The sequence below is a fragment of the Triturus cristatus genome, chromosome 1_2 (genome assembly GCF_964204655.1).
Source record: "Triturus cristatus chromosome 1_2, aTriCri1.1, whole genome shotgun sequence".
Lineage (NCBI taxonomy): Eukaryota > Metazoa > Chordata > Amphibia > Caudata > Salamandridae > Triturus > Triturus cristatus.
This window is the reverse complement of record NC_140580.1, coordinates 190,904,829-190,916,874: the sequence shown is the minus strand read 5'-3', so window position 1 is coordinate 190,916,874 and position 12,046 is coordinate 190,904,829.

Here is a 12,046-nt window from a genome sequence, read left to right as displayed (position 1 = left end):
TCTACCCTATAGGAAAGCCACAGCAAGCAATGCTACTCTGCACGCCAGCAGTGCACATCCACCATCACAAATCAACTCCATCCCGTATGGAGAAATGCTACGTATTAAACGGAATTGTAGTGATGAAACTTTACTCGACAAAGAACTAGCAACTGTAGAAAAAAGATTTGAAATGAGAGGGTATTCTAAGAACATAATCAGATCGGCGAGACTGAAGGTTAACAGGGTTAACAGAAGAAAGTTACTTTTGAATACCACCAAAAAAAAGAGAAAAACATCCACAGCCGTTAAAGGTGCCTTCATTACCCCGTATACGAGTTTGAGTTCAGATGTATACAAAATTTTAAAAAAACATTGGCACCTCCTAACACATGACACCAGTCTACAGGGGGTTATTGGGTCCAAACCCCTAATCATTCATCAACGAGGGCGCACTTTAAGACAACAATTGTGTCCGAGCTTTATTCCTCCGGAACATCATGACACGTGGTTACCTTCTGCCCCAAATGGGTTCTTTAGGTGTGGCTCATGCAACATGTGTAGCTATGGATTGCACAAAATCAGTACCTTCAAATACAATACGGAGAAAACGTATACTATTAGAAGGTTCATTAACTGTAACACCAAATGGGTAGTGTACTGTATCAAATGTGTGTGTTCCAAAATTTACATTGGAAGCACAATTAGACCTCTGAAAGAGCGGATGCAAGAACATATCCGTACCATCAGAAACAATAATTCACAGTATCCCCTAGCAGTTCATTTTAATACGGAACACACACCCAATGATCTACGTAAACTTGGCTTTCATGGTATTGACACAATAAATCGGAATACACAGAGGGGGTGATATGACCTCGCAATTACGCAAATTAGAGAGCACCTGGATCATCAAATTGAGGGCTGTGGAACATGGGTTACATTTTGACAAGGAGCTGTGTGAATTCCTATAATGTCATGTTCAGATGATCCATGTACCTTCTGTCAGCTGTCTCTAGTATTCTTTCACATATCTGGGACTCTCTAAACCTCCTTCTTCGAGCCGCAGACTGAATCATACCAGCCTCGTTCCACATGAAGAGAATTTGTGAATACAGACCTTCTCTTTTTCCTTTCCTACTAACACTACTACTGGGTCAATACCTATCTTCTTATTGTCACCCACTAGCATTTTTGTCTTGCTGTCGTCTTCCATTCCTAATTGATGTTATAATTCCATCGTTCATACTATATGTGCCGCTTTCATTAAGGACATAACCTCACACTAAACCATGTCCATCAAGATACACTAAAACTGTGATACGTAGGTACATAGGAATATCATTGGATGGGTATAATACTGTCCATAAAACGACATAATTGCTTAATCCTGAATAAATCAGGGGACTTTAGTAGTTTGCAAACATGTTCGGTACACCTTTTTTTTAGACTCATATAATATGCAGCTCGACCATGAAGATTTTGTATTTTAAAAATATCTCTGATATACTTTTGCAAATTAAGACCGCTTCTGTGTTTTCTTTTTTTCACTTCTGACGAGTGAGGTTAGTCTTTTGTCTATCTTCATTGTATTTTAGACCTTGCCTATTAAATACTTTTTTCGATTTCTTAATTTTGGGGTCACGAAAAGAACATCATCCTGGTTGCAAATCCATAATCTTGGATTCAATGTGGCATGACCAGTGATTGCTGCTTTTATTCTTTTAAACCACTGAAAACGAGTTACGATCGTAGCGACAGTCCGCTTTCTATAGCTATCCTCTACGCGTATTTAAACCTGTAAAATGGCAACAGCGTGTAATATACGCCGAGTTGCCATACGTTTCTCACCAGTTTTTCGCCTTTAATGAGGTAAGGTTAAAGCCACCCAAAAATTTGTATTCGTAGTCTGTTTCCGACTTGATTAGATGCACTTTATAGCCAGACACACGTACTTAGGTGTATTGTCAACAACGTTATTTATTGCGCCCGTTGTTTCTTTTTTGTAGCACTTTGGTTGCTGCAATTTCTACCAAGTTCACGTTACTTCATATTTTGTTTATATAGGACTTATCAAGGTCTTTTGGGTTTACCATGACGACAAACCACTTTTGAAAACTTGTCATGGCCGCATACTTTCATATGTGATACGGAGATTAATACAGGCGGCGTTTCTTCGGGGTAAGGAAAAGTCACATTTTTGACTTGAATCACATAACGTGGCCAGAAATATACCCTGCTTCTATATAGCTGCTTTGCCGATAATACTTAATTTTTTCTTTAGAACGAATCTTTTAATTTATTAAATACACTCTGCGACTCTGAACTAGCTAGGAGCCATAACCTCGACTTTCAAGGTGAGAGGAATATCTTTAACACGTCGTGTTGACCACGGTTTTCTCTGCTCTAGTTATCTGTATAGAGCTCTTTAAATCTGGCGTTAGTTTTTTCCATCGTTACTGGTGGTGGCTTTCTATTTTCTTAGTGAGACAATCTGCTCCACTCTCAAGCTTATCACGGTGTACCTTCTTTATGGTGATTGGCCATTGGAGATTACTGTGCTGTGTTTCAAATTTGCAATCAGGTGTATGTGTTTTCTGTTCTTTACTCATATTTGTTAATTGTAGCACTAAGTGTTTTTTCTTTTTAGTTTTTTTGTTACAAACACAACTTTAAAAAGGGTTGAGTATTGTATCCTTAGACCTCCTGTTTCAGGTATAATCAGTCTAGGGAGGTGGGATATGCAATGGATGATATACTCGACCTTTTACATTTATGTGCATTAGAAATGTGTTATCTAGGGCACTCTAATTTGTACTTACATTGTGTGGACTCTTAATGGGTCACAATTGGACATATCTGTTCACTGTACCTTGACTGTAATATATGTATCCTTCTGCAGCCTTGAAAAAGCCCAGAGGGCGAAACGCGCGTCGGCTGCTGCTGTTCTGCGTTGTTGCTTGATCATTAAAAAATCTGCAACCGGACCCGATTGGAGAATTTTTTGTCATATGACTGTGTTTATGGACACTTGAAATACCGACTATTGTTTACTGTGCCTGTGTTGTTTTTACTAACTTAGGATTATAGTTACTCTTTTTGGGTGTGCTAAGGTGTACTGTGTATATATATGTAGCATTTGGGTTTGTCCTAAATGCGTTGATACCCTGATGGGTGGGTATTGTTGACACCGTTGAGCACCTCTATATGTGAAATTTGAGATATACATATCGATGAACTTCAAACTACTGTTGTGGATGTGCAGATCCTAAAGCAAATACCCATGTCTTTTGTGATTATATGCCAAAAACATATGCCTGGAGTGGGTTTCCAGGAGTGCTACCTGCTGTAGTATCCTCCGACGCGAGGTAGCGGTGCAGTCTACCAGCATCGGAGGTGTTGCGCGAGCGCTGACGCATGACGTCAGGCGCTCGCTATAAATAAAGGGGCGTGGCCCGCAAACGGCAGTCGGGACCACGCTGGAACTACAACGAGTGTCCCCGTGTGTCTTTAAGCGCCGCAGCGCGTTAGCCACGAGCGCACATGGCCTAGGGGCCATTATACTGGCGACGAGGGGCAGAAACGACCCCATGCAGAGGTGCTGACAGGCCATTTCCTCATGTACATCAGCTGTGCCCTCGGCCCTGGATCCATGCTGTCTCGCCTGGTTTGAGCTCCCCTGCTATGTGCCCCAAGCAGGGTGACGGACGCCCAGTACAGCCTTGTTACCCAGGGGAGTGCCTGCAGATGGGAGTTTGCCCCACACCCAGCCGGCGGAGCCCGTGGAGGAGTGTACCCAGCACCCTGGTGAACAGAGATCCCTATGGCGAGGCCTAACATGGACAGGCCACAGGACAAGCCCTGACTGTATCTCCCCTGTCCTCAGCCAGGCGGCTGCCACTGTGCCCAGGAGGTAAGCAGCGCACGTGCTGCAAAGTGACTTTGCGGCTCGCCAAGATGGCGTCGATTCCCGCCATTGAGCCATTTGCGGTTGACGGAGCTTCCTCATCCCTTGCCCCACGATGGAGAGACTGGATTGATCGCCTCCAGATCTACTTCGAAGGGGCGGGCATAGCCCGAGAAAGGCGCAGAGCCCTACTCCTCCACCTGGGAGGCAAGGACATCCATCGCATTTACAAGACTTTGGTGGAGGCCACACCTGAGACCTATGTCACGCTTCTCAATGCCCTGAATGCGCACTTCGAGCCGATGGCGAATATGGACTACGAAAGATTCATATTTTGCCAGGCCAAGAAGGAAGCAGAGGAATCGCTTGATGCATTCCATGGGCGCCTGAAGGAACTGGCCAGCACGTGCGGATTTAGGGACGAACAAGAAGAAATCCGAGGTCAGATAATACAAGGATGCTATTCGTCCAAACTTTCTTCAGGAGGACAGCAAATCCCTTGCGGACATCTCCACTCTGGGCCGGTCAAAGGAACTGTCGCAAGCCAGGGCATCGCACATGGAGGCGGCGCTCCACCGCCCTGTCAAGACGGAGCAGGTCAACGCGGTGGACACGACTAACGCGGTAAGGCCCAAATCGCGCCAAAACGCAGGAAGAAAGCAGCAAGACAGGAGAAAAGGATGCGGATACTGCGGAGGCACGCCCCATCGCCTGCAGGACTGTCCGGCGAAAGGAAAAAGATGCAGTGCATGCAGGTGGATGAACCATTTCGCGGCAGTATGCCGGTCAACAAAATCACGGAAGGAGGCAGCTCAGACGGTGGCTGAAGACCGAGACGGGGAGGATATGGATGATGACGCGGGGGAATACCCGGTCCACTACGTGTTCGCAGTAGACCAGCCACGACGGAAGAGACGACGCCTTCCAAGGTGCAAAGTCAAGATCCACAACCAGGATGTGAGAGCCACCATAGACACGGGGGCATCGATCGAGCTCATGGCGGCCAATGTGTATGATCAACTAAATCCAAGCCCCCCACTAAGCGAAGCAAGAATCAGAGTATTCGCGTATGGACAGAAGACACCAATCCCGCTCTTAGGATGTTTCAAGACGTACGTGACCCCTGAGGGAAACGGGATGCTGATCAGTGGACAGTCAGCGGAAGAGCTGAGGCTGATATCGTTCGCCCTGGCGGTGCAAGAGGAAGAATTAGAGGCCATCATGGAGAAGTTCGAAGACGTCTTCAAGGGCATCGGATGCCTCAAAGGGAAAGAAGTATCTCTCCACATCGACCAGTCAGTCCAACCGGTGGCGCTGAGGCACAGGCGCATTGCATTCCACTTGCGCAAGAAGGTTGAAGACGAGCTGGAGGCATTGGAAAAGCAAGGGATTATCGAGAAGGTCAGTGGACCCACCCCGTGTCCCCGATCGTAGTGGCAAGAAAACCGAAACAGCCGGGGCAGGTCCGCATCTGTGTGGACATGCGACTCCCCAATGCCGCGGTGAAAACAAAAACGTCACCTAACCCCCACCATGGACGACATCCTGGGAGAACTGAACGGTGCAAGATGGTTTTCAAAGATGGATCTTCGGTCCGGATATCACCAACTGCCGCTACACCCGGACTCTCGCTACATCACCACCTTCTCAACGCATGTCAGCCTCAGGCGGTACCGACGCCTAAACTGCGGAATCTCAAGCGCTGCGGAGGTGTTCCAAAACACTATCCGGGAGGTTCTCAGCGGGCTACCAGGGGTCTTGAACGTAAGCGGCGTTCTCTTGGCGTACGCCTCGTCGATAGAAGATCACCATCGGAGACTGCGAGGGGTCCTCCAGAGGATTAAGGAATCCGGACTGACCCTACACAGGGAGAAGTGCCAATTCTTAAAGAGGAAGATCAGTTTTTTTGGCTACACATTCTCTGACCAAGGAGTCGCCCAGGACCCTGACAAGGTAAAAGATGTACAAGACGCCCCGGCACCTTCCAACATTTCAGAAATAAGAAGCTTCCTAGGGATGGTGAACTTCTGCGGGCGTTTTGTCCCAGACTTGTCGAACCTCACAAAGCCCCTCAGGGAACTGACAAAATCCACCACCCCTTGGCACTGGGGACCAGAGCAGGACCAAGCCTTCAAAGATACCAAGGCGGCCTTGTCGGCCGACACAACCCTGTTATATTTTGATCCAGCCCGATCCACTAATGTCGCAGTGGATGCCAGCCCATATGGGCTAGGGGCGGTGCTCGCACAGTTGCAGGAAAATGGTGAATGGGCCCCGATAGCATATGCGAGCCGCTCCTTGACGGACACAGAACAGAGGTAATCGCAGATAGAGCGAGAAGCGATCGCCATCCACTGGGCTTGTCGACATTTTCACGTCTATGTGTACGGACACCCGTTCACTGTGTCCACAGACCACAAACCCCTCATTCCCCTGTTTCAAGGATCAGCATCAAAGCCTCCGCAGAGGATTGAAAAGTGGATCCTTCAACTACAGGAGTACGATTACCGAGTGGAGTACAAGCCAGGCTCCTCTAATCCCGCGGACTATCTCTCAAGGCATCCCAGAGTGGCCACTAAAGCGGAAGAAGAGGACGCTGAAGATACGGAGGAATACGTCTGGATGGTGTCAGAAAGATCCCGACCATTGCCCATGAGCCTTGAAACGATTGTGGCAGCCACCCAGAGGGACGAATGCCTGCAACTGGCCCTGACGGCAGTCCAGTCGAATGACTGGTGCCCCATCCAGTCCTCCATGGCCAGACGAACGCTGCAAGCAAAGGCCGTCATGGAGTCACTTATGCGGGTCAAGGATGAGCTCTCGGTTGACAACAGCGGATGTCTTCTCCGAGGCCCGCGACTGGTGATCCCATCCCGTCTGGCTCAGAAAGCGGTGGACCTCGCACACCGGGGCCACCAAGGCATGGTGAAGACAAAGAGTCGGCTGAGGGCCAAGGTATGGTTCCCGGGGATGGACCCTATGGTGGAGCAAACGGTCCAAACATGATCGTGGTGCCAGGCATCGGGTCAGCCGGATCACCCCCACCCCATCATCACCGAGGAAAACCCCCAACGACCATGGGAGCGGGTGAGTGCAGACTTCGGGCACCACCCGGATGGACGCTATGCCCTTGTGATCATCGACGACTATACAAAGTACCCGGAGGTCGAGGTGGTGGGAAGCCAGACTGCTGCGGAGGTCATCACAAAGTTCGAGAAGACCATCGCCACGCACGGAATATTTGAAGTGGTGAAGACGGACAACGGCCCACCCTTCCAAGGGCAAGAGTTTGCTGACTATCTTAAGGCTTGGGGGATCCAACACCGGAAAGTGACCCTGCGCTGGACTCAGGCCAATGGGGAAGCGGAAAGGTTCATGCGGATTCTCAACAAAGTGGTACGCATTGCGCACGCCGATGGATCGCCACTCGAGAGAGCCATCTACAGCTTCCTGAGAGAATATCGGCTGATGCCTCATCTCACGACAGAGGCAGCTCTGGGACCTGCGAGCATGGGCCGAGTAGTGCGAGACACCAACCCGCATCACCCAAGCTGGATTCCGCCTCAGATTGATTCTGGGAAGGTCCTAGCCAACAGGACCCACTCCAATGACCAGGCCAGTGCTGACCGGGGAGCCCAGACATCAGCCATTCAAGTAATGGACAGAGTCTATCTCAAGGACAGGTATCCCGGAAGCAAATTCCGGCTCCCATTTGAACGCAAACCTTGGACAGTAGTCCGCCGAACTGGCACCATGATAACAGCGAGAAGAGGAACAGAGGAGGTCACATGAAACGTATCTTTCTTCAAAAAGGTGTACCCCGGGACTCCAGACCCGCAGTTGTCAGAACGCCAGGGCGCCCGGCCAAGTCAACCGCCAGCGGAGGAAGGCCCAGAAGGGAACCAAGGGTCCACCCCCACCGAGGACGACGATCAATCCGGCCAGAGTGCGCCCTCGCTGCCAGGAACACCAGGCGGAGGGTCGCCAAGCTCTCCGGTGAGGTTCCCTGGGAGCGCAGCCTCGCTAGGAGTGGTCCCAACAATACCGTAAGTGCGGGGACAGCAGTCCGGATACGGCCTGAGAAGAAATCCGGCGCCATCCTCCCAGCTGGCCGATTTCCTGGTGTGACGGACCTGGGACTGGAACTCTAGTGACTGGTAACAGACCTATATGGTCAATGTTTGTTTGTTGTTTTGATAAAGGTTAGAAGGAATGTAGTATCCTCCGACGCAAGGTAGCGGTGCAGTCTACCCGCGTCGGAGGTGTTGCGCGAGCGCTGACGCATGACGTCAGGCGCTCGCTATAAATAAAGGGGCGTGGCCCGCAAACGGCAGTCGGGACCACGCTGGAACTACAACGAGTGTCCCCGTGTGTCTTTAAGCGCCGCAGCGCGTTAGCCACGAGCGCACATGGCCTAGGGGCCATCACACCTGCAACCTTATAGCAAGGGCCAAAACCATGATGTTGCCTTCAGTTGCTTCAGAAATGTCCTGTCAGTACAGTGGCCACATTATTTCCTGTGGACACCGCACATCCATGGCTGTTTTCCAAGACTCATGAGCCCCTTGGAACTAAGAATATCTGTTCACATTTTCGACTGACAGAACTAGAGTAGTACAGTAGAAGCATCAGCGTTCAAACAAATGGCAAAACACCAATGTCCTCTGGCCAGGCAGTGTGAGAGAGGTATGGCTTACAGCAGTACATTTCTGTGACAGAATCAGGGAGTACATCGTTTTCATATTCCCCCTGGTTCTGTGGATCGAAATCTTTCATCTAATGAACAGTGCACAATAATTAGTGATACTACCACTATTAAGTGACAAACCCTACGACTACCTAATTAATTGTGCAGGCCTCGACACTTAGGAAAAATACCATATTTGTTAGTGGCCGACGTTCAATATATCATTACTTAGGCTAGTATTCTAGAGCATATGATTGTGTACTTGAGAAACCAACATGAGACACATCTGCCCTAGGCTTTATTCATTGACCTAATTGTGACCGGCAAATGTTTAATAGGTGTGTTCTGCGGTTTGTTCCAGACACACCACAGAACAGCACATTAAGCATTTGACAGTCACAATTAGGTCACGCCAAAATTTGAAATATGCTCCCCGCTCCCAAGATAAATTGGCCAGCGACTTGGAATGTCAGAGGGCATCATTCTTGCAAGATCAGGCAGACACTTTCATAATGGACCAGTCATAAAATAGATGGCATACTTCTGCAAGAGATACACCTTGCCAAAGCATCAGAGGGCACATAAGCTATAGATCGGCGGCTCAGTGCTTCAGGTCATCATACTCCTCATATGCTAGAGGAGTTATGAAACTTATCAGAAGGGGGTATGCTTCCGGCATCTTTCTACCGAAGCCGATACACGGGCCGATATATTATAGTTCAGGGTATCCTGAGAGGCCAACTTTTAAATCTGGATAATAACTACGGCCCCAACACAGACAATGCACAATATGTCAACGGCCTGTTGAACAACATTTTTACTATTTTTGCCAAGACTCTTGTATGTGGGGGAGACTTTAAGACCATAGTAGGTATAACACTTGACCGATCACACGCTCTCACTTTTTACCTTGATAAACAGTGGTAAAGTGCTTGTGCTCTCACCCTAAAACATGGTAAGAATTAGCGCACACCTGATTGGTACATTTAATTGACATGACAGTGACTTGTATATGGTACTATGAGAACCCAGGGTCTGTAAATTAAATGCTACTACTGGGCAGCAGCACTCATTGCGTAACCCACCAAAGTAGCATTTTAAATCATGTCTCAGGCCTGCCACTACAGCCTGAGTGGGTGCAGTTTTAAACTGCCATTTCGACCTGACAAGATACACCCTTTGCCAGGTCTGAACCGTACTTTTTAATACTTATAAGTCACCACTATGGTAGGCCCTAAGGCTCATAGGAAAGGGTGTATTGTATTTAAAAAGTAGGAGCTGTACTTGAGTTTTACATGTCCTGATAGTGAAAATATCATACATTTAATAATTGCTCACTTTTGACTTGGACAAGCTAGAGATATGCTGTTTACACTCAAATTAATTGTAATTTAATACCTTTTTTAATGGTGAAGTCGAATTGTAAGTTACAAATCTCAAAATGCTACTTTTAGAAAGTTGCAAAAACCTATAGGGGTTAAGCCCAACGGACCGGGGCCAGGTAGGGCTATTCAAAATTCAGAACACAAAACAATGAACCCGGCTCCGTACTACCGTATACTCCTACTACTCATGGAGTAACGAACAGTCAACTCTTTTATATGTCCGAATGTAATTTTTATTAGACCATTCCTGTTTCTTATTAATTTAAAAATTGATCAAAACAATTTTTTGGACTGAAAAAAAAACACAGACTTATCAAATTCACACATGAACTTACACGTATATACAATTCACATTAACATACACTTAAAGACAAAAATGGACTTAGACACTGTGAAAAAATTATTGGCAACAGCTTGCAACAATGCAAAAGCAGCAAATTAATTCATACATTAATCTGATGCAAAACACATTTTTAGGAAAATTTACATCATATACAAAATTTTGTAATAAACATGAAAATATCCAATGTTATGAACCACATGTGTTCTTCCAACTCCAGCGTCAAAAGAGTATCTGAATAGTATATCAATGCTTTATCCAATAATTTCCTTCATCTCTCGCCGCATTCAGAATTAACTAAATGCCTCCCAAAATGCCAACGCGTTTCATGACCCAGGTGAATAGTACTGGGACTATAATCAGGGCTTAATATAAATGGACCGGATATTCTGTTTTCTAGCGATGGAGCGGACGCTCCAGCTCGTTTGCTCCAAGAGTTTTTGGCTTTTCTGCCACTGGACTCGTTTATGTTACTGCCTACAAGGCTCCCTTAACACTTTGCCAGTATGAATTTCTTTACTGCAGAGTATGGGCAGGACTGAGTTCCTTGAAGACTCTTTATTTTTACCGCATCTTCACCAATTAAAAAAAGAAAATGGTCTAATTAAAATTCCATTTGGACAGATAAAAGAGTTGACTGTTCGTTACTCCATGAGTAGTAGGAGTATACGGTAGTACGGAGCCGGGTTCATTGTTTTGTGTTCTGACTTTTAGAAAGTTAGCATTTTCTCATCCCAACCAACTCTGGGGCTGATTCCGATCCGGATCGGAAGGGCACCAAACGCAATCCGGCTGGAAAAACTACGAGCCGTACGCGAGTTTTCTGCCCGACTTGTACAGCTGTACGAGCGAGCAAGTACGATGCGAGCTACGTGATATTCACCGACCGAGTTGTTTCTGGGTCTGAGCCGCTCCGTACGTCTCGGTCGTAAGCTAACCGTGTCGTGCAATGGATGCGATTTACTTCCGAGCCAGTGCGATGCACGCATCGGACAGCCTGTGCGAGCCAGAGTGTCTGGCTCGCAAAACGTCTGGGTGGTTGCCTTTGAGGGTCCACGTCGGACCCTCTGTCACCCTCAGCCCTATGACTCGGACACAGGGGGAGACCCAAGGATCCCCCCAACACAGGCATGTGCGGATGGCACCGACGCGTACCCACTGTAGGGGGGCATACTTGTGCGAGACGTACTCATTCAGTCAATGGGAGCCAATGTACGCGTCGTACGACCGGCTCCCATTGACTTCTGTGGGAGTCCGACCGAACCGAGTCCGGCAGCATACGGCCGCATCATACTCGCTTGGTCGGACTGCAGGACTCCGGCTCGGTCGTAAAATACTCCGAATCCGGCTCGGTCGGAGTGCTTTCCGACCCGGATTGGAATCGGCACCTTAGTCTTTCTGCCAGTGCCCTGGGTCGCGTGACTGTGAATGAGTCTGGTGTTGGTTTGTGTAGTTGTTCCGGACAGTGTTACAAAAGGGGGTTAGGTGTGGACAGGATGGGCCATTCTGACAGAATGGCTGGGGAGGGGTTATACTCAGCCTCACTTACTCTTGAAAAAGGGCTTTGCCTAAGGCACAAAAAGGAACCTGACCGCTGGCCTACCTTGCCTTTTGTAACACTAAACAATTTGGAGCCTGCACCAGAGGAAAGTAAAGAACAGAATCAGTTTTGGGGTAGGTCAGGGAATTCACCACGCAAAGGCTTGTACCAGGTATAAAAAGAGGACCTTCAGGACCACTCATTAAAT